At 36.0% G+C, this 10,016-nt stretch overlaps 1 protein-coding gene across 1 annotated transcript in view; it reads left to right on the top strand.

The window, feature by feature from the left end:
• Window positions 1-3,115: 3,115 nt before the first annotated feature.
• Window positions 3,116-10,016, top strand: part of TANK (TRAF family member associated NFKB activator) — a 94,837-nt gene continuing 87,936 nt past the window's right edge. The window contains exon 1 of the mRNA XM_058715163.1: window positions 3,116-3,338. The gene's annotated coding sequence lies outside the window, so the exon portion shown is untranslated. The remainder of the gene's footprint in view (window positions 3,339-10,016) is intronic.

The raw sequence follows: 10,016 nt of genomic DNA, 5'->3' as shown, positions 1-10,016 counted from the left end.
ATTCTTACATGCCCATCCTAAAGCCAAACTAGTGCATATCGAGCAGGGATTGGAGGTGATATACTCTCTGTTTATTAACTTCTTGTCAGTCTGGCAGCTTTCAAAATTAGGCATAAGAAGAAATAAAAATTGGTAGGGAAAACATCTGAACTTCTCTTCACCTCCTCTAAAATTCCATAGTATCAGTGAATGAGATCTTATTAAATAATGTGCCCTATAATGGACATCAGCCTGCCAGCAAGTGGAGGCTAGAAAATTCTACCGCTTCTACAAATACCATGCCTGGAACAAAGATCCACCCTGAAGTTTCCCATGTGACCCATCATCTGAACCAAGTTGCTCAATCAGATACCTATCCCATGCAGCCCAGCTGTTTAACTAGCTTCTTGGCCAGAGTTGCAGGTACTTGGCGTCCCCTCATGGAGGAGAGAACCTATCCCTGAATCCCAGTCAGCAATGAAGGGCACTGGCCTTCCCGCCCTCCACTTTTCCCAGGGAAGACTCTTGCTTTCCTAGAATTCTTCTTAGGAAGACCTTTCACCCACATCTGCCCTGAGAAACCTGCCACCCCAAGGTGGCATTATTTGTTCATTATATGTTCACTATTTGATTAGAAACTCCTTGGCCACTCTCCTCTGCCTGAATGGGAACCTGACTTTTGCCTCTCGTTCTCTAATTTGGGCTTGGAGCAGCCTCCCATCTCCTCCTGCCCCGGTCATCGTACCCTAACCTTTGCCGTATTGGCTTGGTGCCATTTTGCTCCTTCCTCCCCTGCAGTAATCTCCACATTTCTATCAGCCTGGTCACGGGGTTTATGGCTCTGAGAGGAAAAAAGGAGGGGGAGGGAATAGGAAAAGGAACTGCTAAAGACAACAGAGTTAAGAACTTACATCTGCCTCACATGTTCTGCCTAGAGCCAGAACCAGTTGGTGGCACAGGTTTTAAATACCATGCACTCAAAAAGATTTTCAAAAATCTCTAACTACAGCTTCTCTGTCTTGCCTCAAGACCCTCTTGCAGCCAGTGCCCCTCCAGGTTGAGGCCAAGTACTCAGGACTAGCCTGCTCTGCAGGCGCTTGGACATCAGCCAAGCTCACATGCCAAAGTAAATAGAAAACGGAAAGGGCACAGAATAGAGAGATCAAAAGGGCATTTCCCAGTTAAGACATCAGCACCACTTTTTTTTTAAGGTGTATTTTTAAAATTCTGCTCATGGGAAAATATAAATTTTTGAGAAGAAAATTCTCCTTCCACTGTTTTATTTTGTGGTACTTACAGTATTAGATAGGTTTTATTTTTCCGTTGTATGCAGGAGAGTTTAATGTTTGATATCAGTAAGATAATTTGTAAAACACAAAGTGCTGAAAGAAATTAATATTTCACTGTATGTTAGATGAGTAAACGGAATGGTTTTCATTACAAGCTAACTCATCATTTTAGACATTTTAAAAAGTATTTCCTTTTCAGGGGCACCTGGATGGCTCAGTCAGTTAAGTGTCCGACTTCAGCTCAGGTCCTGTCTCCCAGTTGGTGGGTTTGAGCACTGGGTCAGAGCCATCAGGCTCTGTGCTGACAGCTCGGAGCCTGTAGCCTGTTTCAGATTCTGTGCCTCCCTCTCTCTCTGCCCCTCCCCCACTCACACTCTCTGTATCTCTCTCTCTCTCAAAAATAAACATTTTTAAAAATTTTTAAGTATTTCCTTTTCATAGAATAATGTCATCATGGGTAGAAATATCTCAGACTTATTTAACATCTAATTTAAGAGAAGGCAATGTTTTAAAGTAGAAAAGAAACTAGGGGCGCCTGGGTGGCTCAATCAGTTAAGCATCCGACTTTGGTTCAGGTCATAATCTCACAGTTTGTGAGTTCGAGCCCCACTTGGGACTTCACGTTGACAGTGCAGAGCCTGCATGGGATTCTCTCTCTCTCTCTCTCTCTCTCTCTCTCCTCTTTCTCCTCATAGGATTCTCTCTCTCCCTCTCTCTCTGCCCCTCGCGCACTCGCACCTTCTCTCTCAAAAAGTAAATAAAATAAAATAATTAAAAAAATAAAAGTCTTTAAAAAAAAGAGAGAGAAGAAAAGAAACTAGACTGACAATCAGAAGTTCTAAATTCTAGTCATTCTTCTGACCGTGGAACTTCTGGTAAAGTCTCAAATTCCTCATCTGCAAAATGCAGAAATTGCACAGAGACTCTCCACCTTTTGTTGTTGTTGTGATTACGGTCATTTTCCTGCTCAATAACTTGGTGTGCTGAGAGCATAGTACAGTAAAAAAAAAAAAAAAAAAAATGCACTTGGATTCAAAGCCTCAGATGCCTCTAACTTTCTTTGTGACTTTGAGGATTTACCCTCTCCTGTTTCCTCATCTGTAATAAAAAGGAAATGGAACATATGGTGTCTCAGGACATTTCCAGCTCTAAAATTTTATAACAAAGAAAAATGTCTGTGGTGCCTATGCTGCCTTCCATTTGCATGTAAAACTCGATGTTTTGCTCCAAGTGGCCTGAGAAGAATACATGCATTTGTGGAGCATTTCCCCAGTGTGCTAGAACATGTACTCATCCATATGAACAGGGCACCTCAGCTCCCAAGGAGAAAGCTGTCTTAAGAGCCTTTTTTGCTTCACCTTTTTCATTAGTCCCTGAGATGATGCTCTGGCATCCAGCATAAACTTTATTATTACCAGGCTTCATCCATGTGACCTCTGAAGGCCTTGAAGCAAAAACAACCACCTTCAAGTCTAGTCATTACCTGCTGTTTGTAAATATGCCGCTTAGGTTGAAAAATGCCTTCTTAAAAGCCAAAAAAAAAAAAAAAGCGCCATTTATCAAATGAACTTTAAAATTCTCTTGCATGAAAATGTGTTTCATACAAAAAAATATTTTTGTGTTTGCAATTTCCGGATTTTTGTTAAAATGCCCTAACTATTCAAGAAAAAGTATCTTTGATTCAGAAGGAAGTCAGGGCTATAGTCATGGGTGGTTTACAGAACATTTTCTGGTAGTCTTTACTTCATTTCAATATCTTGCCACGATTGGCTGTTGAGAGCTACAAATAAGGAAGTCTTCAATTTAGGGGATTTCTCAGTGGAAGTTCCCAGTTCAACACAAGGGAGAGCTCAGGACAGTTTGGGCGGCATTGCTAGAGTCTGCAGATAAAGTTTCCAGACTCTGTAACTGCCTACGTCTTTCAAGAGCACTACTCTGTGAAGGAAGACTTCTAACTTGGAAAAGAGATACGCCAAACTTGGGTTGTTCCTACCAATTCTCAACTAGCAAGGTGGACTGGATGTCTTAGACTGAAGCGTTGCAGATTTGTTCCGCTCTTGCTTCTGCAAAGTGAGTAATTTATGACATGATTCGATAATGTCTTGTATTCATTGTCATAACTGGAAATTTGGCCTTTAAAAAATAGGGCCCCGAGCCGAGACCAAAGAAAATTTTTGAAAATACTGTGCTCTTTTTACATTCCTCTCAACTTTTAAGAGCAAATGTATGTCTCTACTTGAAATAATTTTTTTTAAGTTTATATCTGGAATATAGACCTTCTCCAATGAGTGGTTTTTATAACATAATGTAAGACTTGAAAGATATGTATTTGGCATATGTTAAGGTATAATTAGCTTACTAGATTTAAAAGTAAAATAATACTGTATATATTTGTACTTCTGGGGAGCTAAATTCTTAAAGATCACTTCTGGCCTGATCCAGTGTGTCCATTCAAAAATTAACTCAAGTTTAGTATTTTTTCATCTCCTAAGAAACATATGCTAATGAATATTTTTTTACAGTAAAATATTAACCTTATAGACAACTTTGCATTTCCTATCTTAAAACATTTAAGAGTTCACCATTACTGTAATCCAGGGTTATTTGATTACCAATTGGCTGTTATATTCGTTATCAAAAATGAATATTTAAGGATTGTGTACTATTTCTTTAAGTTTTTTCTTAAGGATAGTCCTAGGAAAAGTTGATAGTTTGGACAGATTAAACATCAGAAATCATTATTAGCATCAATAGCTGCCATTTATTGAATGTCTGCTAGAGAAAAAGTTACAGGATCTTCCAGCTAGTAAGTGGCAGACCCAGGGCTCAAACCTGAGCCCTGAGGTTCAGGGCTGAACCTGACTGAGGTTCCTGCAAGCAGCTAGTAGGGCCCTAAGGCCAACATCCAGTTATTTCCTTAAACACTTGTGACAGCGAAAGACATGGCCAAGTGGAAATTTTTAAATACATTCGTTAAATTCTGCCAAGAAAAGACAGTTCTAGCTGGAATTTCATGGAACTTAGGCACTAATTGAAGGAAAAGATCATCCTTACAGTACAGAACCTTCTTGTCTGCACACATTATTTTTCTTTCCGTATATTAAGGCCTTGGGAAACATATAGGTTCTTTGTTTATTATCAAATGTATTCCAATATATTTTATCTTTTTTGTGTGTAGAGTTAGGGACCGTATTGGAGAGGGATGTTCTTTCTGCTGTTTCTAACTAATTACTGCTATCATTTAGGAGAGTTCTTTATTTCGTATTTTTATCTTGTATCCAGCTATTATATTGTTCTTCTATTTGTTCTAAATTAGTTAGGTAATTCATAGGTGATGCCTGTTTAGGAAAAATATAATTTTTTCTCCTCTCTTTTTTTTTTACTTCTCTCCAAAACTTCTAGAACAGTGTTTAATAACAGAGGAGATAACAGCTAACCATGTCTTGTTCTGATCTCAGTGGGAATTTCCCTAGTGGTTAACATTAAGAATGACGATGGCTGTTGGTTTGAGATAAATACATTTATCATGAAAACCAAGTAACTACAAATCTACTTCTCATTCTATTTTAGTAAAGGTGTATTAGTACTTCATGTTAAACAAATTCAACGTAATTTTGGTATTATTATAGACAACTCTATGGTTTGTCTACTTTAAAGTATATAGTGCTCTGCTGTTACACAATACGGTAATTGCATTATTTAAAATTTCTATGTTATCAGGGCACCTGGGTGGCGCAGTCAGTCAAGCTTCTGATTCTTGATTTCAGTTCAGGTTGCGATCTCATGGTTCGTGAGTTCAAGCCCCACATCAGGCTCTGTGCTGACAGTGTGAATCCCTGCTTGAGATTCTCTCTCTCTCTCTCCCTGCCCCTCCCCTGCTTGCACTCTGTCTCTCAAAATGAATAAATAAACTTAAAAAAATATGTTATAAAAAATCATGCCTCCATCATAAAGGTAGATTTATAATATAAAGCATATTTAGTTATTGCTTTAGTTAAAATAATAAATTAGTTGATCAAAATGAACCAAACCAAACCTACACATTTTCTCATTTTCTCTTTATCCACATGCTTAGATGCCTCTCCTCTATTATTTGGCTTCACAATTTAGTTCGCAGCTCAAATTAACAGAAAAGAATGAAAACAATGTAGCATAGCCAAGGAACCCTATCCAGGCAGAGTAACCAGATACTCAAACAAAGCAGCTGTTCCTACAGCTTTGTGCAAAAAAGCTTTCTCCTTATTATGACCGTGCTAGTTGTAAGCCACAACTCTGTTATAACCAACAGTGGTGTGCAAAGTATGTGTCCAAATTAATTAATTTTATGACTGCTTTGGATTCTGTGTCTCCCTCTCTCTCTGTTTCTCCCCCACTCATGCTCTGTCTCTGTTTCTCAAAATAAATAAATGTTAAAAAAATCAAATTAATTTTATGCCAATTTATATTAAGAAAATGTATGCCAAAAGAGAATTATCTGGGGGCGCCTGGGTGGCTCAGTTGGTTAAGTGTCTGCTTTGGCTTAGGTCATGATCTCGTGGTTCATGGGCTCGAGCCCCACATAGGGCTCTATGTTAACAGCTCAGAGCTTGGAGACTGCTTTGAATTCTGTGTCTCCCTCTCTCTGCCCTTCCCCAACTCGTGCTCTGTTTCTCTCTCTTAAAAAGTAAGCATAAAAAAATTTTTTAATAGAAATTTAAAAAAAAGAAATATCTGTAATTTACTGAGAACTTTTGCTTTCATTTTCACAAGTGAAATGAATCTGTATTTTTATTTTCTGATAAAAATACCAAAGTTTTCTATGTTCTAAAAAGGTTTAATGAGAGTTTTCTGTTCCTTGAAATATTTAAAGAGCAAATCTTCACACTGTTTATCTTTGGCACCCACTTTTGGATGTAGTTCTTTAAAAGCTTTCTGATATTTTCTATTGTTATTGATATTGTTGGATTTTATGCTGTTTTTTTCACGCAGTTTAGGTTGCTTATAAATGATCCTTGTCATCAAATTTTTCAAAGGTATTACCATACACAGTATTCTTGTACTTTTTTATAATCTCCATAATCATGTAGATAACCCTTTTTCATTACCAATTTTGTTTATTTATGATTTCAAAGGTTTTTTTTTTAATGTTTATTTAAGAGAGAGAATACATGGGCATGAGCGGGAGAGGGACAGAGAGGGAGACAGAGGATCCAAAGCAGGCTCCGAGCTGACAGCAGAGAGCCTGATGCATGGCTCAAACTCATAAACTGTGAGATCATTACTTAAGCCGAAGTCAGATGCTTAAATGACTGAGCCACCCAGGCCCCTCGTTATTTTAAGTTTTCAAAATAAGTTTGTAGTTTTGTTTCCTCTTTGATCCAAGAATTATTTAGGACAACGAAGTCTTTTTTCAGTTAATAGATTTTGTTTGTTTAGAACAGTTTTCGATTTAGAGAAATGTTGAGCAAACACAGCAGTTTCCATACACCGCCCCATCACCCGGTGTCCCCTATTATTAACATCTTACATTAGTATGGTACATTAAGGAACCAGTAGTCTTACATTTTTCTTAACTCAATGCATAGTTTATTCAGATTTTCTTATTTTCTCCCTTTTTAAAAAATTGAGGTAAAAGCCACATAACATAAAATTAAACTTTTTACAAAGTGAAAAATTCAGTGGCATTGACTACATTCACAAGGTTGTGCAACCAACCACTTCTATCCAGTGTTAAAACATTTTTATTACCCCAAAAGAAAACTCTGTTGTCCATTAAGCAGTGCTCTGCTTTTCTTGCTCCTTTCAACCTCTGGCAACCCATGTTCTGTCTCTATGGATGGACCTGTTCTGGATATTTCGTGTGAGTGAAATCATGTAACATGTGACTTTTTCTGACTGGCTTCTTTCATTTAACATAATGTTTTCAAGATTCATCCATGCTGTAGCATGTGTCAGTACTTCATTCCTTTTATGGCCAAGCAATATTCTATCATATGTATATACCTCAATTTGTTTATCCATTCGTGTATTGTTGAGTAGGATAGTAGGGCTACTTTCACTTTATGGCTATTGTAAATAGTGCTGCTATGACCATGCATTTACATGTATATGTTTGAGTACCTGTTTTCAATTCTTCCTGGGTATATACCAAGCAGTGAAATTGTGCGGTCATATGGTAATTCTCTTTAACTTTTTAAGGAGCAACCAAACTCACTTATTAGCTCTAGTAGCTTTCTTGTGGATTCCTCAGGATATTTTCTGTATATAAAATAATGTCATCTGTAAATATAAATATTTTTACTTCTTTCTAATTTACGTGCCTTTTATTTCTTTTTCTCGTTTAATCCCTCTAGCTGAAACTTTCAGGACAATGTTGAATAGTAGTGGTGAAAGAAAACATCCTTGTCTTTTCCTGATCTCAGAGGGAAAACTTCTGGTCTTTCATCATTGAGTATGATGTTAGCTATGGGTTTTCATAAATTCTCTTTTTTGTGTTGTAGAAGTTCCCTTCTATTCCTAGTTTTCTAAGTGTTTTTTCTTTTTATTCATGAAAGGATGTTAGTTTTGTTAAATGCCTTTTCTGCATCAGTAGACAGCATCATGTAGGGTGTTTTTCCTTTATTTGATAATGTAGTGTATTTCATTGATTTTTTTTTCTTTAACCGTCTTTGCATTCCAGGGAAAAATCACATTTTGTCATGATGCATAATCTATTTAATATGCTATTAAATTCAGTTTACTAGCATTTTGTGGAATCTTAAATCTTTATTCATAAATCATGTTGGTTTTTAGTTTTCTCTTTTTCTGGTGTTTTTGTCTGACTTTGATATCACAGTAATGCTGGCTTCATAAAATGAGTTGGGAAGCATTCCCTCCTCTTATATTTTTTTAAAGCATTTAAGAAAGATAGATGCTAATTCTTTTTAAAGTGTTTGATAGACTTCTCCAGTGAAGCCATCTGGTTCTGGACTTTTTTTTTTGTTGGGAGGTTTTTGATTACTGATTCAATCTCTTTGTTATAGGTCTGTTCAGGTTTTCTGTTTCTTGTAGATTTAGTTTTCATTGTTTGTGTGTTTCTAGGAATTTCTACATTTCAGCTAGATCATCTTATTTGTTAACAGATAGTTGTTTATAGTATTGTCTTATAATCCTTGTTATTTCTATTTGGTTGGTAACAACGTCTCCACTTCCATATCTGATTTTAGTTACTTATTATTCTCTGAAAAAGTTTTGTCAATTTTGCGGTCTTTTCAAAGAACTGACTTAGCCTTCATTGATTCTTTTGTTTTTCTATTCTCTATTTCATTTATCTCTGCTCTAATCTTTATTCTTTCTTCCCTTCTGCTAGCTTTGGGTTCAGTTTCCTTCTTTTTCTAGTTCCTTGAAGTGTGAAGTTAGGTTATTGATTACAGATCTGTCTTCTCTTCTATTGTAGATGTTTACTACTATTAATTTCTCTCTGAGCACTGCTTTCACTCATTCCATAAGTTTTGGTATAGTACAATTTTGTTTTCATTAATCTCTAAGTAAATCTCATTTCCCTTGTGATTTCCTCTTTTGATTGGTTGTTTAAGAATGTGCTGCTTACTTTGCACATATTTGAATTTTCCAGTTTTCCTTCTGTTAATTGGCATCTAGCTTCATTTCGTTCTGGTTAGAAAAGATACTTTGTATGGCTTAATCTTTTTAAATATATTGAGGCTTTTGTGTGTGTGTGTGTGGCCTACCATTTGATTTATCCTGAAGAAGTTTCCATCAAGAGTAATGTGTCTTTTGCTGTTGTCGGGTGGAGTGATCTATATATATCTGTTAAGTCTAGTTGATTAATACTATTATTCAAGTTGTCTCTTTTTTCATCTTCTGTTTTCTACCCATCATTAAAAGTGGTAAAATAAAAAAAAGCGGTAAGTAGTAAAGTCTCCAACTGTTATTGTAGTACTGTTTCTCCCTTCAATTCTATCAATATTTGCTTCATACATTTGGGGGATCTATTGTTTGGTGTGTATATGTGCATAATTGCTGTATCTTTTTGATTAATAGCCCTTTTGTCAGTGTATAATGTCCTTCTTTGTCTCTTGTAACAGTTTTTGATTTGAAAGCCATTTTGTCTGATGTTAATATAACCACCCCCATCTTTCTTTTGGTTACTGTTTGCATGGAAAATCTTTTTTCCATCATTTTACTTTCAACTTATGTCTTTGGATCTAAAGTAAGTCTCTGGTAGGAACCATATCATTTGATCATGTTACATTATCCATTCTGCTAAGTTTTGCCTTTGGATTAGAAAGGTTAATTCATTCATATGTAAAGAAATCACTGATAAGGAAGAACTTATTTCTGCCATTTTGCTCTTTGATTTCTGTATGCTTTATACCATTTTTCTGTTCCTCACTTCTTACGTTAATGTCTTCTTTTGTGTTTAATCGGTTCTTGGCTTTGTACCACCTTATTCCTTCTCATTTTATTTTATGTATTTTTTTCAATGTTGTCTTAGTGCTTACCATAAGGATTACAATTAGCAACTTAATTTGTAACTATCCAATTTGAATTAATACCAACTTAACTTCAATAATATACAAAAGCTTTACTCCTATACAGCTTAGCTTCTCTGTTATGTTGTTGTAATAACAGATTTTTATCTTTATACACTATGTACACATTAATATAGATTTATGATTTTTAAAAGCATTCGTCTTTTTTAAATCATGTAGGAAATAAAAAGAGGAGTTATAATCATGCTGGCTTTCATATTCACCAATGTAATTGCCT

Source organism: Neofelis nebulosa, chromosome 2 (genome assembly GCF_028018385.1).
Source record: "Neofelis nebulosa isolate mNeoNeb1 chromosome 2, mNeoNeb1.pri, whole genome shotgun sequence".
NCBI classification, from domain to species: domain Eukaryota; kingdom Metazoa; phylum Chordata; class Mammalia; order Carnivora; family Felidae; genus Neofelis; species Neofelis nebulosa.
The sequence above is the reverse complement of the archived record's forward strand: the minus strand, read 5'-3'. Positions and strand labels throughout refer to the sequence as shown.